Raw genomic sequence first — 6288 nt, 5'->3', positions numbered from 1 at the left:
CGCAATTAGGAAATTGCCACGAGTTGGTAGTACGCACGTCATGCACTTAGGGTAGTTTTTCAATTGTGTAGCAGCTATTGTATGTCTCTGACCCAAACTATCAACATAAATGATATTTGACTAACTTTCTCAAAGGGAATCTCTTGGAGATCCTTCTACTCCATTGGTCCGAAGAGACCGAAAAAATGAAGGACCCGCAAAATGTAAAGAAACTGAATTAAGGAACCAAAATCTCAGGCGACCAAAGTCCCTAAGGAACCAACGAAGCCCAGAAATCCGAAGAAGGCGAAAAAACTCAATGAAGTTGAAGCAGCCTAAAGAACCAACGCAACTGAAGAAATAAAAGCAGTTAGAAAAGAAGCAGCGAAGGAAACTGAAGAGGGTCGTGACGCCGAGGAAAATTAAGAATATGCGGTTTTGCAATCAAGGGGAACGATTTTTTACATTTGCCTCTTTTTTTAATTCTGATCTTTCCAGGTAGAATAAGAAATAGTAGTAAAGGAAAAAATATTTCCCTCGCTATCTGCAAAATTATATGTGTAACTTGACGTTTACAAGATTTTAATGGTTTTTTAGCCATCCATCTAAGACATTTTTCAATAACATAGAGGCTTCGAAGGCTTTTTCAAGAGTATTTCTTTAAACATTTCTAGTACACAAGAAACATTTTGAAAAAAATGTGTAACAAGGATTCTAATATAAGTTTCTAAAGCGATTTCGTAAATTTCCTGTGTTCCTGCAATAGGTTCACCAACATTCCTAAAAAGATCTTTAACAGGATTTCTATAATCAAATTTCTTAGGTGTGTCCTGCAACTAAAAAATCATCAAAAAAGAGATTTCCACCTAGGAGTATATATTTTTATGGTAATTTCGATAGAAAAAGCATGTCATCCCAATGTATCTTTCATCTGTTGTGTCATTTTCATTTATTTTCTGCCTTTTAATATCTTCTCTACTCCGCCTCTCCTCACCCCACTCCACCATACTCAAATATTTCTCTCCTACTTTTCCTTTTTACTTCTTTGTATTGTTATTAAGTGATGAATATTTTTTTCTTCCTCTCCGCGTAATCTACATTTCCTTCTTTACTCGTCTCTCCACTTCTCCCTTCCTCTCTCCTCATTTCCACACGAATTTCCATATATCAACCTTGCAATTATGTTAATGTTTTTCTTTCCCTCTGTTAGATACTTGGACACCCCCTCCTTTATCAGCCCCGTGTACCTTTCATCTCCTCTCGAATGATCGATCCTTACTCTACGCAGCTGAACCTTTTGTTCCCACTAAATTCTGTTTGTGTTCATTTAGTCGCTAACCCCTTTTTCACTTATTCACATGCCTTTTCTACCCTTTCCTCAAAACTTACAGATACGCGTCCAGACTTTATCCTTACCTTCTACATTTTTATTTCCTCCTCTAATTTGTGTCCTCTTTAGTGCCAGTATCCATTCTACCCTTCTTTGTATTCCTTCCATTTTATCCCATTCCTTCCATCTCCATACCCCCGTTCTGTACTTCAGTACCCTTCTCACCATTGCGTCAAAAAGGTGTTTTCTAATATGAAAACATTTTTCCTGTTTCCCACACCTGTCTCATCCCCACTTCTTCCTTTTTGCTTAATTCCCTTATTTGTGCGTTTGCCCCATTATTACGTGGCATTTGGTATCCTATAAGTATTTAAATTCTCTTACTTCCCCCTTCCATTTCCAATCTATTACCCTTTTCTTTCCACCCTCCTACCCAAATCTCATCATCTTCGATTTTTTGACATGTAATTCCATTCCTTTTCATTCCCAGTACCTCTATTCTTCTCACCTTTTCCTTCATCTGCCTTTCCTCTGTTGCCAATAATACTATGTCATCCGCGTAAGCCATTACAATTCCTCCACTTTAGCCTGTCAATATTTTCTCCATATTCCTTATGTAGAAATGAAGTCTGGTTGTGCTAAATGGTCATTCCTGTCGCAGTCCTTTTTTTTAATTCCCTTATTTGTGCGTTTGCCCATTATTACTTTGCATTTGGTATCCTAAGTAATATCTTAAAGTTTTTTTTTTGGTCTATTTTTCCATCCTCCATTACTTTCCAAACTTTTTCCCTTACTAGTATGTCAAATGCTGCCCTTAGATCCATGAAAAACACTGTCATCTTTCTCCCCTTTTCTATAGTTCCTGTTCCATCGCTCTGTGTAGTAGATAAATACATTCGATCGTCCCCTGCCTTTTCTAAAGCACATTTGTGTTTCCTCCGACATCCTCTTCTCTTCCATTTCTCTTTCTAATCTTATTTTTCTATAACAGTCCTTGCCACCTCTTTTGTAAATCCTTCCTTCCCGTCTTCTGATAGTCCTCCGCCTTTATGTAGCAAAAGTCATTTCTCCCTGTCGCCTTCCCTTTCTTCAGTACTTTTAATTGTTGATCCATCTCTTCTATACTTCCACTTCCTCCCTTCTCTCTTTCTCTATCGCACACCCTTTTTCCTGCTTACTTTGTACCTTCATAAAGTCTGCTTCCTGTTCTATATTTTTATTTCTCTCCCATTAAATGTGTTTTTTGCTATCTGTGTATTATATTCCAAAAGTCCTTCTCTGTTTTTATTTCCTCCATTTCTTGTCCACATTCTCTTTATTCTTCACCTTTTCTCCTTACATATTCTTTGTACTTTTTTGTGATCTCTCACCTTCTTCTCTATCTCTCCCATTCCTTCTTTCTCCATTATTGTTGTATCCGTTTCTCTCTTCTCTCTTCCTCTTTCTTTGCCTATTTCTATGTTATTGCCTTTTTAATACTCTCCTTCATATTTTTCCACTCCTCCTTTGTGATCTCTCCTATTTCATATACTTGCTCCTCCAGTATCTTTCTATAATACCCCTCTTCTTTGAATGTTTTCATTTTTTGCTCTTTTTATCTTCCCTGTTAGCCTTATTTCCATCGGTTGGTGATCAGATTCTGTTCTTGTTCTTACATTCTTGCTTTCGAAATTTTTCCGTTTACCAGTATGTAATCAATTACCGACCTCCCTCTTCCTCTGTGTACAATATTGCCCATCCCTATCTTCCTCCATGTTTCCCTTAAATATTCTCCAACCTATCCTTTCTGATCATTCCAGTTGTTGCATTCTTCATCTTCTGACTTTCTATCTTGTGTTCCTCTTCCCATTTCCACCCAGTTTCCTGTATCCCCTCCCCCCAATGTTAGCTTCTTGTCCTCCCTTTCATTTACTATATTTTTAATTGATTTTTTAACTCTTTCATTCCTTCTCTGTCATATATCGTTATCACTATCACCCTTCTCCTCTCCACTTCCACTCGTCTTTTCGCTGTTTTCTTCCTCTTTCGTTTCATTCCTCCATGCCCCTCTTAACATTTTCCCTTTATGTTCTCTCTTTGCGAACGGGTTCTTCTATCTGTATTAATTCGATAACCTATTCTTAATTTTCTTCTAGTTCTTTTCTTCTATCCGTGATTCCACCAACCCCACCATATCATACTATCCTCCCAAAAACGCCCAGAATTGTACTATTTACTTGCTATCCCCTCCACATTAATAACAGGATATGGCATTGGTGACTAAATAGCCCTAATTTAAAATTTTTTGAAGCAGTTTCAATACAAGAATAGGTTTCCCAGGTGTCTGAAACCCCAAAAAACCTTCTAAAAGAGATTTTGGTTCAATTTTCCAGAATGGTATCAAAAATGAATTCTAAAATGATCCTTAAGGGAACAGTTTCAGTGATACTTCGGAGATTTTTTCGCAGAACATCACTATGAACATTGTTAAGAATGTCACTAATACCTCTAATAAATTTTCCAAGAAAGATTTCGAAAAAGATCTGTAAGAAAATGTCCGACACGAATTTCTAAAATGATTCCTTTTGTTACAGAGGAGGGGGTAGTCCCTAGTAGGTAGGGATGTCCAAAAGATACGGTTTCTAGTAATGAAGTGTCCGGTTAGTAAATTTCATGGCGCAAAACTGGTGTCTTGTTACATACTTCTTCAAATTATTTTTAAACCTGCCCCTTAATTCGAGCAATTGTTGGAAAGAAGTCGTCGCCATTTGGAAAGATGGGTACTCTCTTTTTATTTCTTGAGAATTCATTTATTCGGTTCGTTATGTCGGTTCTGTGAACGCGTTGTGTACAAAAAGGCTGTATGTCGCCATAGAATTTTTATTACAAGGTTTCGTAATTGCGTTTCTTTATTTGATAATAAATGCTTGTAATCCCAGGTTGTCAATGAATTATGTGTCAATTTGAAGTCCAATAATTTTAGACCCAGGTTCAATTCAAGTATTATGTCAGATTCACTTCCAAATTAATGTCAGACTTTCCAACCATGCTTTTATCCATTGAAATCATCCAAATTTGTTTAATATCAATCCCAATATATGAATAACTAGTGTCTACAGACCTCTGTCGTCTGCTACATGTTTCTCCAGAAATTATTAGAAATACTCTGCAAGCTCTTAACAAAGGTTTAACAGAAATAGATTTATCGAGCTTTAAAAGCTTTCAAAAGGGTGATATCAATTACCAGAAATCGGGCACTGATCCAGTTTCAATTTTGTATTCAACGCAAACTAAACGGGAAATATTAACCATTCGAGACAGAAAGTTGACAGATCGAGAACTAAAAGATCTTTATCCGTCGCAACTTAGTTAAAATTATCACGAGAAGATGTTGCCCCTTTTCAACCCTTAATAGGCTACATCTGCAAGCTTCGTACATTATCGCCACATTATGTAATTTTGTTGTGCTAATGGCAGTGTCGCATCAATCAATGAGCAAAAAAGGTAAAGCATGAGATCTCCACTAAAGCAGCTTCGTATAAACTCAACGTCAGCAGGTCTTATATTTTGATAAATGTTCTCCCGTTTTTTTCCGTATACCTTTCAGCCTAGAGCTACTTTGATGATAGATCTCTCGAACACAACATTCGAATAAAACGTTGGGATTTGTTTGCACAGGATGCTTTGAACGATTAAAGTTCTTGGTCCCGTGAGGGCGATCCATCGAAATATTGTGTGATTCCTTACATCGGAAATGGAGTCCATTACTCCTCAATTCGCAGAACTTCGTATTTGCATTGTTAAATGAATGCGAAAATGTGGAATGCAACGCGTTTGTTGCAAGTTGATTTACAGAGAACACAGTCAAAGGGAACGCTCAGGGCACCTCTGGGAGCAATGTCTCATAAAGTAACACAGTAGACCATTGTAGTTACAAGTTACACCCCCTTTATGCGCGCAATGTACGTGTTTTTATGGTCGGTTTGCCTCAAATATTCGCTAGTGAGCATCAAGTTACATAAACTAAATGCCGGCGAGCATTTCGTGAAAAGCGCAGATATATTATTTTAATTGGTGAACAAAAGGTCCTAAAAGAATGGTCTAAACGCTGTAATCAGGTGGAAATGCTTTGGTTCCGATACGCTGGATGCTCATTGAGCTATGAAATCAATTAGGAAGGTAGTTAGCTCAATTTCGTTGGTAGATACTCTCGTATCTTACAATTCAGCAAACTCCATTATTGCGAATACGGCGTAAAATGAACAGTTTTATGCATGGATTTACGTTATTTCACTATCTGAATTTTATTTTAAGTTTCGTTTTAAAAAGTTTATATGGAGCTCCGGAAAAGCAACGTTTGAAATAGACTCTCCTATTTCAGGGGGTGAAACTTTAAGCTCGCTTTTTCCCTACCTTAGCTTCAACTTTTTTATCTGAATTCTATCAATAGGTAGCTAGCATGAAATAAAGATAAATCAATTACTGGAGTAAGAAACGGCTGCTTTTCCTTTTTACTAGAATCTTTGAATTCCAACGTGATATTCATGAAAGTATGTAGCTAAAATCATACTCAATCCAGCTGCACTCCATCGCACATCTCTTCGTTTAGATTAACTCGATTAAACCTCTACAAATGTAACTCTTTACGAGGAAGTTTTTCTTTAATGAAACTAAATTAAATTTTCAAATAAATGACAAATTACCTCCTTGTCTTCATCGAGGAAGGTACACTGCCTTTTTTTGAGGCCCGCAAAAAAATGGTCTCAGATCGACCCGGAAAACAAATTTTCTTATAGAATGTGGCCTGTAGAATCCATAATTTCAAACAGTTCCAAGATTGGGCTACTAGTTCAAAAGTTACAGCCCTTTGAATTTTCTTTCGAAATTGGGTTCTAGTCCATAACTTTTGATTGAGAAGTCTGATCGAAAAAGTACGAATTGTTTTGGATTCTACGCACCAAAATTAATAAGAAAAAATGTTTTCCCGAGAAATTTTGGTG

Source organism: Photinus pyralis, unplaced genomic scaffold (genome assembly GCF_008802855.1).
Source record: "Photinus pyralis isolate 1611_PpyrPB1 unplaced genomic scaffold, Ppyr1.3 Ppyr1.4_LG8, whole genome shotgun sequence".
Taxonomy (NCBI): domain Eukaryota; kingdom Metazoa; phylum Arthropoda; class Insecta; order Coleoptera; family Lampyridae; genus Photinus; species Photinus pyralis.
This window is presented reverse-complemented; position numbering follows the sequence as displayed.